This window comes from Coffea arabica, chromosome 6c (assembly GCF_036785885.1).
Source record: "Coffea arabica cultivar ET-39 chromosome 6c, Coffea Arabica ET-39 HiFi, whole genome shotgun sequence".
NCBI lineage: Eukaryota > Viridiplantae > Streptophyta > Magnoliopsida > Gentianales > Rubiaceae > Coffea > Coffea arabica.
This window is the reverse complement of record NC_092320.1, coordinates 54,751,592-54,764,686: the sequence shown is the minus strand read 5'-3', so window position 1 is coordinate 54,764,686 and position 13,095 is coordinate 54,751,592. Positions and strand designations below refer to the sequence as shown.

The window sequence follows — 13,095 nt, the reverse complement described above, 5'->3', positions numbered from 1 at the left end:
CAAAGGGAGTGAAACCAGAATTTGCAGTTGTTTCTGGAATTTTTTTCATTAGCAAACAATGTTTAGAAATGCATGAAATATATGTGTCTTAAGTCTTGTAAGATATTCAGTTGTAAAGTACTTGATCCGTTGGATAAATTGACCAAAAATGTTGAAACATAGCTGCTGCAATTTTTTTCCAGCTTAGCCGATGGTGGCTCTTTTGAGTTTTAATGGAAACTTGGTGAGTGGGCTCTATGAATTCCCACAATGACTTGGATGATCTGATTAGCTAGTCAAGTATTTGCTTGTCGGATTTGAGTACTTAATATCATGTATTAGCCGAGTAAAAAGTTGGATTTATGATCAATTAGCTGCTGGAAATTCTGTTTAGCCGATGACAGATTTATTGTGGTGGGATTATTTGCCAAAATTACATGTTATTTGTTTTATTTCATGTCGGAAAATTTTGATGGTGGGCTCTATGAACTCCCACCCTTGGATTAACGATTGATGATGGATATAATGCTAGTTTAGTGCTTAAATGGGTAGATTAATGATACCTAGCTAGTCTCGACTTCAAGGGATGTGTAGTTCAAAAATGTTCAGGTTTGCCCTGTTTCAATCGCACCCCTTTTTGCAGAATTTTGAGGGTTTCATGACTTATACATCATGTTTATATGTTGAATATATGGTGTATAAAGTTTCATTTAAAAATATTGGGGTTTGGTTGGTCAATGGGATCAATTTCGTGAAGCCAGTAAATCTGGAAAACTGTTTTCGTAATACTCTGACCCGCTTTTGTATTTCGGCCATAACTCTGTGCTCCGATGTCAAAATCGAGTGCCGTCAGCCGTATTTGAAACTAGATATCCCAGCCTTTCCAACGGTATAAAATGCATGTTCTGGTTCCATGTTCGTGAGCCAAACCAACCATTTTAAGTCGGCTATTCGGTTTCTCTGTTTTACAAGAACAAAATGCTGAGGCTGCAACTTGTGGCTCGAATTCGAGCTAGTTGCGCGCCAAATTTCAAAATGATTTCTTCTGTGAAATTATAGCTTTATGAATGTATTTTTCCAACGCCTTAAACTATGCCCAATTCCGAGTTAATTTGAGTGATTTGTGATCAAAATACGGAACCTGCCCTGCTCTTGAAAACCCTAATTTTTAGACAGATTTGATGCAAGGCTTGGTTTAGACTTGATAATTAATTTCTTGGTGTTAAACACCCACCAAAGGTACCATGAATGTTCTTTAGATTTTGCCTCAACAAATGAACCATGTTTAGAGGATTTTCTCTTGGTCAAAAGTTTAGAAAAGGAAATTTTCATACACAAGGCAGCCTTGCCTTAAAATTTTGGAAACTTGAGTGATTTTGTTAAGTGACTTTCCGTGCATATTTTTCTATGAAATTTGACAGAGGAATAACCCTTATATGGTAGTATTATACTGCTAATTATGGTGTTATTCTGAGGCTGTTTCATGGGTCAAATAAATTACCAAAGTTCGAGACTTGATTTTGGAAAACCCTTGTTTAACAAGAAACTTTTAGTAACTTTGAGTTACCGTATCTTGGTGCTCGAAACTCCGTTTCTCATTCCGCTTGTTTTACTGTAAACTTGGATTGCGACTCTAAAAGAGTATCAAATTTAAAAGGCTAGTTCCAATCAAGTGAATTTTACCGAATTTTCAAAGTTGGCCAAAAACCAACTTAAATCTGCCTTATGAACCAAAACAGTAACTTTGAGCCCATTTTTGACTATCTTCCATTTAGAATCATGGAAAAGTGTATTCTAGGAACTTTTAGTACTTTCAAAGAGGTTTTCAATAGTACCAAGTTTTCCAATTTTGGGCTTGTAGAGAGTAAGATATGATGTTTCAAAGATTACTTGTTAAATCTGGAATTTTCTAACTTAAAGGAAACTAAGGGGTTTCGAACTCTTCATTTCTGTCAATATCATTTGATTGTTTTACATTTGAATCCAGAGATGGAAATCAGATTTGTCTTGTGTTTTAAAACCCCACTTTTGAATCTCGAGTTACACGAATTCTTAGGCTCGTCTCCGCGTTAATTTCTTAGATTGCACTAGCGTACAATCTTCATCGAAAACTAGAGAATTCGTAGCGATATTGAGTGGTACTTGAATTATTGTTTGCTCAGGCAATCGAGGAGATCTCCAAGAGGAACTCGGAGCGGACGCCTAAAACGCTTGTTTGAGACCTATTGCGCTTGTTTGACTAGGTGAGTGTTCCATATAGGAATACGTAATGGAATAAGTCTAGAACATGCTCATTTCATGATTTCTAAGTGTTAAGTACTGTGTGTTAAATATCTACCATACCCATGCTTGAAAATGCTCGAATAACATGGCTTGATGTGCTATGGTTGCATACGTCGTTGGAGTGAATCTCCTCGACTCTCACATGGTAAAAATGGGATAACGGCCAATGATGGCCTATTAATATGGCAAACGCTTGCCAAATAACCGTCATTACTCAACCGTTAACCGCCAACCATTAACCGTGAACCGTTTACCAACCCACATGACTACCTGATTACTTGACTATTTGCTCACATGATTTCTAATCTATATGATTATTCGATATCCGTGAATTACATGCTCCCATGAAATCAACTTGTATTGCTTACGTGCTTACGTGCTAAGTATCCACTTGATTACTTGATTATCATGAATCATATGTTATATGAAGTTGTCCATCATTGTTAGGGGTGCAAACGAACCGAATCGAGTCGAGTTTTGAGCTTATCGAGTCGAGTCAGGCATATTTATATGAGAGCTCGAGCTCGGCTCGACGTAAGAAAAGAAAAACTCGAGTTCGACTCGTTTATGACTCGCGAGCTTAGCTCGAAATCTGGCTCGTGAATAGCTCGAGTTTCGCTCGATTTTCTAGCTCGCGTGAAGCTCGAAAGCAGCTCGAATTCTAGCTCGTTTGGTGCTCGAGTTCGAACTCGAAAATAGCTCGAAAATTTCTGAAACTTTAAGCAAGAATACAGCATTTTTTCCCCATTTTTTGACAAAATTTGCGCATGAAATAACTACAATTTTTCACATATTCTTGATTTTGAGGCCTACAAATTATGCACTAATACAATCATAAATGTCCAAATGTCCACTAATACAAATTATCCAAAAATTATCCACTAATACAAATTATCCAAATGTCCACAAAAATCCATTAATACAAATTATGATAACTTCACTGATTAGGAATATATTTAGCATTGTCTCAGCACATATTTGAAAAGACACATCCCTTCAGTCTCAGTAGGTTACCTTTGTAATCTTCCCTAATGCCAGCAATGGATCTACGAACCAACCTGCAGGCAACATGCAAGAGCTCCTTCAATCCATCAAGAGCTTCAAAAGATAGAAATATACTCATTAAAATGAAATTATATGAGGAAATACAGGTCTTTTAGTCCAATTTTTCAGCCAAAGCTCAAAATATTACAAGCAATCACAAATTTACAACACAAAATATTTGTTGTAGACAGGTTGATACATCCAATTGAAAAGATATATAGGCACGAAAGTCCATCCCCAATTTCGTTAAGCTGTTTTAGTCTCCCTCTACCCATTTTACAGAGAAAGCAAAAAAAAACTTGGGCAAAAATTAATTATCTTTGCAGAAGAACCTGCCCGGAAAAAGAAAATCAGATAACTTCAAACAACTCAACAAATTTCACGACTTTCTATTGAAACTATAAATACTGAGAAGGATCAATCACAATAACTCAACAAATATAACCACACACTAGTGTAAAAGCATCATGTGTATTCGGATGTTATAAAATAGTGCCTAACTAATAAGCAAAGCTGTACAACCGAAACTTCAGAGCCTAAAGAAAACAAGCCAATGGCAGTTTCAAGAAAATCACTACATAATCAATCCAATACATCAATAACATCCAAGACAAAAGGCAGATTATCCTATGATTGAAACCATATACTGAGAAAAACAAAGTCTGCATAGCAACCATACAACAAAAGAACTTAAGACTGCTTTACTTAAACATGCTTGAAAACAATCTTTGAAGCTCAAAACAGACCACCCAAACAAACTGAAAAAGATCAAATCTTTCCAATAAATCCATTGCACAACCTTTCATACAGAATGAAACATACCAACTGAAGCAGACCTCATAAGAAACGGAAACAGCCACCATTTGCATCTTCAACCAAAACCCTCCTTTTCAGCACATCTTTATGACAATTCCAATCAAAGAAAACCAAAGTCTAAATAGGAAATTAAAGGTAAATTACCTCAAACATCTCCAAAGTCAAGAAATAGGCAACACAATCTCTTGTTTATCCTTCAATTTCTGAAAAAACAAAAAAATAAGATAAAAAAATTAAGAAATTGTAAGACCGAATTTAAATATTATGTGTGATAATTTTATTTTTTTTGTTACCTTTTCCCTTTTCTTCACCCCGTGTACCTTACGACACCAATCTCCAGCACACATCAACATTTCTACAGTTTCTGGAGCCAAGGAAGCACGGTAAGAGTCGATTACTCTGGTTCCAGCACTAAATGTAGCTTCCGAAGCTACAGTGCTTATTGGAATGGCTAAAATGTCAGCAGCCATCTTGGGAAGAATCTTGTATTTTGTTGTGTCTTTCCACCACTTCAAGGCATCCAAATTCACGATATCTACCGTTGAATCATCTGCAGCTGTGAGGAGACCATCTTCAAAGTAGGTATCCAACTCATTCTTGATGGGTTGAACACTCTCAACGGTGGCAATGTGGGTCAAAAATTCACTCATACCCGAAACATGGGACACTGATGAAGATGCACTACTGCTGCTCTTGGTTGGATGATCATTGCCGACTAGTAGTTGAGAAGATGATCCACTTTGGCCTGAAACATGTATCTCCACATATTCATCATATAGGTCATACAAGGCTTGTCGAACCTTGCCTATGTTGCTTTGCACTTCATGTGGAGGATAAAGCAATGGAAAACAATAGTTTATAACTCTCATCTTGCATCTGGGATCCAAAATAGCTGCTATAGACATTAACAAGTTACACTCTCCCAAGTACTTATCAAATTTCAACTTCATCTTTTGCACCATTGACCGGACAAAATCATCTTCATCATCAACCTTACTATCTAGTAGTACTTTAATCCGACAAACTTCATTTAGATATAAATTTGCAGTCAGATAATCACTACCAGATATCACATGAGTTGCTGTCCAAAAAGCTTTTAAAATATTGCACACTTTTGTAACCTTTTCCCAATCTTCCAAAGTTGGACAGAAATCATAATTTGGCTCTCTATCTCTGTACCTGGGAAAAACATCTTGAAACTCCAGTGCACAAGTTAGCATCTCATAAGTAGAATTCCACCTTGTTTTGCAGTCATAAATTAGTATTTTTTCTGGCAACTGCAGCTGGCGTACAATTTCAGCAAATTGAAGGCATCTTCCATCTGTCTTATTGATAAACTCCACACTGTCCCTGATTGTTCCAACTATTTCTTTGATTTGACTGAGTCCATCTTGAACCATTAAATTCAGTATATGCGCACAACATCTCACATGAAACAACTTTCCTTTTGCTAATAGACACTTATTTCGGGAGAAAGTGTCCTTTAAACATCTCAGTGCACTGTCATTATTCGAGGCATTATCGACTGAGACTGTATAAATCTTGCTCTCAATTCCCCAATCCGTTAAACACTTGAAAATAGCATCCGTAATTTGGATGCCCCGACGTGGAGGAGGGACGTGCACAAAGTTGAGAACCCGTTTCTGCAATCTCCAATTGCTATCAATCCAATGTCCGGTTATGACCACATACTCATTTTTTTGGTTCTTGGACTTCCAAAGATCTGTAGTCAAGCTAATTTTCTTGACTTTCTTTAATTGGTTCTTCAATTTTGTCTTCTCTCTTTCATAAACTGATGTGCAGTCGTTTTTGTTCATAGTCCGACTGATTCTTTGCCATTCCGGCATCCCTCTTTTTTGCATCAAATTGAAGCCTTCTTCCTCCACAATTGAAAATGGATGCTCATGCATAAGCACCCATTCAGCAGTAGCCTCTCTCATGACCGCCATATCAAATCTCCCGGAGTGAAGGTAGGTTTGAGAAGCTTCGGCAGAATCAGTAGATGGGAAATTGATCTTTGTTTGTTGTGTTGCTTTTTTGAGTTTTTGCAATCGGATAGCACATGACTTCCTATGCCTCAGCAAACTTGAAGTTGTACTAGTTTTCGTCTTCTTGAACTTTGCATGGCAATGAATACACTCCGACATAAGAATTTTTTGATGGCCAACTTCAACATCTTTGAAGTCATCCCATGCTACTGATTTTTTTATCCTCTTTTTTTTCCGAAAAGCATCCAAGCCATCATCCGCATCAGCTTCTTCCACAACTGTTTGAGTGGTTGTATGTGTATCACCTTCTAATGCTTCATCTTCACTCCCTAATTCTTCATCACCAAGAGATAATTCCAGCTCTACATCAATGTTAATAGCAATAGCCTTGTCAAAAATATTCACCGGACTAGCGGAATCACCAACTGATCTATTAATTGGTGAAGACTGCTCTTGGTTGGACGTATCCATCTTATATTCTCAATTTTTTTTAACTATGCCAAAAGAAAAAAAAGGAACATGAGCAGCATTCTCTAGTCCCAAAACAGATTACTATTACTAGTAAACAAGTTAATAGTAGTAATTATTTTCAAGAAACAAGAGGACAACAAGGCTCATAATGACAAGAACATACATGACCATGGAATGATAATAAGTAGCTTGTACTGTCAAGTGTCAACACAGTTTTCACCCCCAAAAAAATAAGTAATTAAACAGATGTCTCCTTAAATGCCACTATCCCATAGTTACTACAAGATCTGGAGCAATATCAAGCCTCTTAGCACTGTCTCCATTTCATTTTAAGCATTTTTATTATCAGAATCCAACAAATTATAAAATTGTAAAATCTTAAAACTTTGGGGGAATTGTAAAATCTTAAAACTTTGGGGGATAAATAAATAAAAATAATAATAATAAAGTAAAATGAAGGACCAAAATCATGATCCTAGGAATGGGGTCGTCTTTTCTCCTCTGTGGACAGAACATCAAAAAGCTCAAGTCTGATCATTTCCAATCAAAATGAAAATCACAAGATCCTTCCCATGCCATTTCAATTCAAATTCATACGATGGGAGGCATAAAGCAACAACAAAAAAATGCAAGACTGCAATACATCAAAATTTCTCAGGTGCGAGGAAATGAACCTGCGGACTTAGCCGGTTCTTTAACATGAAAGAAAAAATGCAAACGAATCTTCTTTCAATAAGAATTTTCAGCCAGGCATTTCGTCGAACAGGTTAGGGGCATCACAAATTTCACTAATTTTCTACTCAATTAAATCTATATTCAGCCCCCACAATGTACAGCAAAACCAAAAGAATACAGTCTAATCAACACACAGAAAAGGCCACGAACAATCGACGTAAAATTTGAAACAACATGCTAACGGCGGACATGGCACGTTCATCAGCAAACATGCTCTGAAATCTTTCAAAGCTTATGTTCGAATGAAAACTGAAATATAATGGAGAAGATTAACTTACAGTGGTCTCTCGCGGTGAAGGTTCGTGGATGACAGTGGTGGATTCCGACGGGATGGTGGTGCCGGCTATGAGCGGCGGTGGTTCCGGCAGCTCTTCAGATGAACCTTCCTTGCTCTGTTTTTTCGCAGCTTTGCTCCTCTGCCTTTCCTTGGAACTTGCCTTTCTTCCCAACCTGCCCTTAGCACTACAAGATCTTGGAGGTTGCTGAAGTGGAGATGGCGGAAGCGGTGGAGATGCAGCTAGCAGTAGCACCGATGACTGTGGCTGAAGTGGGAGGAAGTGAAGAAACTCGAGATGCAGCTAGCGGTAGCAGCAATGGCAGTGACGGAAGTGGAAATTGGGAGTTTGGGACAGTCGGTGGCGAAGGAAGAAGATCAATCGAAGGAGTTAGCAGAGCAAACAAGTTAACCTAAGTGAAGGAAGGAGGAAAGTTTACCAACAGTGGCTGAAGTGCTGAACATCGATTATAGCTTAGGGCGCAGAGAACATGTAAATTTTAATTGAATCAAGGGTATTTTTGTAATTTCACACATACTCGAGCCCAACGAGCGGCTCGTCGAGCTATCGAGCCTAAGAAACGAAGGTTTGAGCTCGTCTCGTTTATCTTAACGAACTGCTCGAGCTCGGCTCGAGCTCGGTCAACACGAGCTTGAGCCGAGCTTTGACTCGAGCTGCTCGCGAGCAGCTCGCGAGCAGCTCGAGTCGTCACCAGTCCTAATCATTGTTAGGCGAGTGTGTACTTTACCTCACTCGACCTATTCAAATGATGAATTTTACTTTTTGTCGAATTACTTGATTACCTGTGCATGTTGTAAGCTATAAGCTGAACTTGGGCCTTGCCTCGGTTACTGACCTACTCGAGCTAGGACGGGGCTCGGTCGGGTAGGTTGGAACCCTGGACAACCGTTTCAGTATACTCGAGTACTACCACTGGAGGGATAAGGTGATGGCCAGTCAATCGAAGGAGTTACCGATTGGAGTTATAAGGACGGGAAGTGGACCGAGTACTGCATCCTTTTGTGCTTGCTTTGCTATTAATAATGTTATTGCTCTCCTAGTTGACATTTCTCGGGTAAGACTCCTCATGAGCATTAATCTCTGAGATGAAGCAATCCTTGTAATGTTCTTCTAGTCAGACGAGCCACTATTTGTTTGACTAAAAATTCATGAATATATATTTATATGGTCATTCATTCCAAAAATTACGTTAGTGATTTTAGATAATTTACGAGTTGTACTCATAGTAAAGTTACCAGCAAAATGTACTATTACTACATGTGTTTTCAAAGTAGCAATTACCCGAGTAATGATTATCACCTCATGATAACCTGCCATTGTGTAACCTCGAACCATGCATATGACATGCACAACTTTCTTGATTTGTTTGAACTGTTAGAGTGTCTTGGAACCTCGCTGGGCTGTGTAGCTCATTCCACGTTGTGATTTTCTTTTACAGGATTTGAGACCAAAGGTGCTCGGAAGTAGTACTAGATTGTTTACTTTCATGAATGTAATTCGAGTTAAACATTGTAGTTTTGCCTTAGGTTGCCACTTGAAACTGGAAAAGTGTAAACCCTGGATTTGTATGTGGCTTGTATGAATTTGTTACTTGGCTTGTAAGGATATATTTGAATTGATGTTTTGTTTCTTGGGTTGTATTCGGGAAGATATTTTAAGAATCGACGTTGGCTATCTTAAGGCACTGTTATTTCTGAAGTTAATGTGATTCTAGAAACCGGCTTATTTGGAGGGAAACGATGTTGTAATAGATTAGGTTATACTTCGGAAGGATTTTTGCTAGCTTGCTTGCGTCAGTCCTGGCGAGAGCTAGGCAGACTGCCCGCCAACCCTCTGGTTCGCCTTAGGGGAAAGTGGGGTCGCCACATTAACCACCTACCAAAAGTATCTTGGATGCTTATTAGACTTTGTCTCTATAATTGAACCATGTTTGAGATGATTTCATTGACCTAAAAGTTAGAAAAAGGAAAATTCAGGTACAAGGCAGATTTGCCTTGAAAATTCTTGGAACTTTAGTGGCTTTGTTAACTAACCTTCCACATGAATTTTGCATGAAATTTAACAGAGGAATAGCTCTTATATGGTAGGGTAATACTACCAAATTTGGTGCCATTCCAAGTCCATTTTGATGCCCAACCAAAGTCTCAAAATTCATGTTTCAAATCTGAAAAACCCTTGTTCAGTAAGAAATTTTCAGCAACTTTGAGCTGCTATATCCTGGCGCTCAAAACTTCGATTCTTGTTCTATTTGTTGTGTTTTAAACTTTGATTATAACTCTAATTTAGTTCCAAATTTCAAAAGCTAGTTCGCATTCTATAAATTTTGCCGAATTTCTAAATTTGGCCAAAAACCAACCTCGAAACTGTCTCGATAGCGCAAATTAGTGACTTCAAGCTGAAATTTGAATGTCTTTCATTTGGAATTATGAAAAGTGTCTTCTAAGAACTTTTAGTACTCTGGAAGTAGTTTCCAACGGTTCCAAGGTTTCTAATTTTGGACCTACAGAGAGTGAGATACGATTTTTCAAAAATTACTTGTCAAATCTGAAATTTTCGAACTTAAAGAAAATTGAATCCTTTGCACTCTCTATTTTCCTTCGAGATTGCTTGACCGTTTTACACTTGATTTCTAGATAAAAATCAGATTTTTCCTTGTATTATTAAACTTCACCTTTAAGTCTCGATTTACGAGTAATTAAGGCTCATTTTCATGATATTTTTCTAGATTGTACAAGTGTGCAATCTTCCGTGATAATTGGGGTTCTAAGTGGTAGTTCATTATTAATTGCTCAAGCACTCAAGAGAACCTTCAAGAGGATCCCACGGTGGATGCCTGAACTCTCAATTGTGCTTTACTTCTTGAATAACTTGATGAGTGTCAAGTATATGTGAATTTGATACGTGCTTAATTGCTATTAGTGATTGGAGATTTTGAAAATGCTGAGTTAAGTTTATACTTTATCGCACTCGTTCTCATTTAAGTGAAGTGTATTTGAATTACTTGACATGAAGTGCTTGAATTGCTTGAAATGACTTGTTAAGTGAATTACGTGAAGTATTTACGTGACTATTTATGCTATGGCTGCCTAAGTCGATTGGAGTGAATCTCCTTGACTCTTAAGTGTAAGCGTGGGGGGCACCCAATTCTTACTGGCCAACCTTGGATTCAAGCTGGCATGGGCTTGGTCGGACTCCTTTGTGAACCATGAGAAAAAAAAAGTTTGACCTATTGAGAGGTCTTACTTGGCATACTCGAACAGTATCGCCTCAAACAAATGAAAGGCGGGCCCGGTACAGGGGTATGTAACGGTGAACGGGGACGTGATAAGTGAAGTTCTACCAACTATAGCCTACTCGATTGACGGAGTGTCAATTCGTGGAAGTTCTTGATTGTGCAAGTGAAAAATAGCTCCTGAGAGTTCCTATATTCTTGAATTGTTTCTGTTTACTTTTCTAGCTCGAATTGTTATTTACTTGAATATTATTGGTTTACTTGTCAATTGAAATTGTTACTTGAACAACGTGTTTGCATGTGTATTTTCTTGGTCTCTCAAGCGATTGCTCACCCCGTAGGTTTGTTTTCCTTAACAGGTATGGACATGGAGCGAAACTCAGAGAAATCCTTTGGATGTACTTTTGTATTAGGGTTTTAAATATAATTGACTAGACATTGTGGCTGTTATATATTTTGGGAATTGATGTATCTTTTGGGAATCTAATGTAAGAATTGGATAACTGATGTATCTTAAACTCGTGATGTAAGACTTGGATATTCGATTATGGAAGCGACTTTCCTTTATTAGACTTGTATTAATTGTTATGTATCGTTAATCTTGAATCGAATTGTCTTGAGTCCTAGCGAGAGTTGGGCAGGCGTCCCGCAGATACCCTTTGATTCGCCTTAGGGAGAAGTGGGGTCATCACAAAGAAAATACTCAAATTGTTGGATATGGGAATGATTTATGCCAAAGCAATTGATAGTGTTGACCTCTATGGTTAGCCAAACAATAGTGAAAAATGTACATCAAGCCAAAACCTGTGGAATTTGCTAGGATGTTAGTCATCCAACTGATGGATATCCAATGCTATAAGATGATGGTACGGAACAAGAAAACATGGTTGGATACACTTCTACATCCCATAGATAGTGCGACCCTTACTCCAACACGTATATTTCAGGTTGAATGGACCGCCCAAATTTTAACTACGGGGAGGATAAGCAAAATTCTGTCCCTAATAGGCAACAAGGGTTTCAGCCACAACACCCCTCGAGACCTCAATCCTCTTCATCCAACACAAACACATCTCTTGAGGATATGATGAGAATATTAGTTGCGAACACCGCGTAACTACATCAAAACACCTTGCAGTTTCAGCAAAGGACGAATGCAAGTATATAGGATCTAAGAAATCAGGTGAATCAGCTGACCTCTGTGATAAATCGTTCGAAATTCCAAGGACTGGGGAAACTACCTTCTTAACTTGAGGTGAATCCAAAGAATGTAAGCACCATAACCCTCAGAAATGGAAAGAAAATTGAAGGGCCAAAACATGTAGTTCCAAATGATAAGAGCGACGATCAGATTAAAAAAGAGCTAGAGGAAGAAGTCAGAAATAAGACAACTCCTAAGGTAACTCTCAACCCTTCAATTAAAATTAATACTAACCCACTACCTTTCCTAACAGGTTAGAGAAACCAAAAAGACAAGATAAGGAGAAGGAGATCCTAGAGGTATTCAAAAAGGTGGAGATAAATATTGTTCTATTGGATGCAATTAAGCAGGTGCTCAAATATGCCAAATTTCTAAAGGATTTATGCATCAATCGAAAAAAAATTGAGATGCGATGAAAGAATTGTGGTGGGAAAGAATGTTTCAATCGTACTAAAAAATAAACTTCCACCGAAGTGTAGAGATTCTGGTATGCTTTCTATCCCGTATCGTATAGAAAATACCAGGATTAGGAAGGTTATGCTAGATATAGGAGTTTCTATTAATGTCATGTTGAAAAGTATTTATACCTCCTTAAATTTAGGACCCTTAAAAGATACAAGTATTATAATTCAATTAGCCAATTATACTAATGCATACTCTGATGGATTAGTTGAAGATGTCTTGGTCCAAATTAATGAATTGGTGTTTTCAACTGACTTTTATATGCTTGACATGAATGATGAGTGTTCACTAAATCTGTCACTGGTTATACTTGGGAAGCCCCTTTTTGAGCACAGTTGAAACAAAAATAGATGTTAAATAGGACACACTTACAATGAAATTTGATGGGGAGGTGATTCATTTCAATATATTTGATGCTTTGAAATACCCATTTGACTCTCATTCTGTCTTTATTATGAGTGTGATTGACTATATGGTATAGAAAATTTTTAAGATTGATAGCAAAGATGAGCTAAAGGTCACTCTTACTAAACATCTCGAGTTGGGAGCAACTTATGATGTGAAATTAGGAGAAGAACTTAAATGCAT

At 37.7% G+C, this 13,095-nt stretch overlaps 2 long non-coding RNA genes across 2 annotated transcripts; one reads left to right on the top strand and one right to left on the bottom strand.

Moving 5' to 3' along the window:
* The first annotated feature begins 2,040 nt into the window (after positions 1–2,040).
* Positions 2,041–9,214, top strand: LOC140008119 (uncharacterized). The gene is made up of 2 exons (XR_011815522.1): positions 2,041–2,222; positions 9,051–9,214. It is a non-coding gene; the product is annotated as an uncharacterized lncRNA (long non-coding RNA).
* Positions 3,023–7,985, bottom strand: LOC113692337 (uncharacterized). Its single transcript, XR_003448922.2, has 2 exons — positions 7,595–7,985; positions 3,023–3,320 (listed from the first exon to the last, which is right to left on the bottom strand). It is a non-coding gene; the product is annotated as an uncharacterized lncRNA (long non-coding RNA).
* Positions 9,215–13,095: the final 3,881 nt, after the last annotated feature.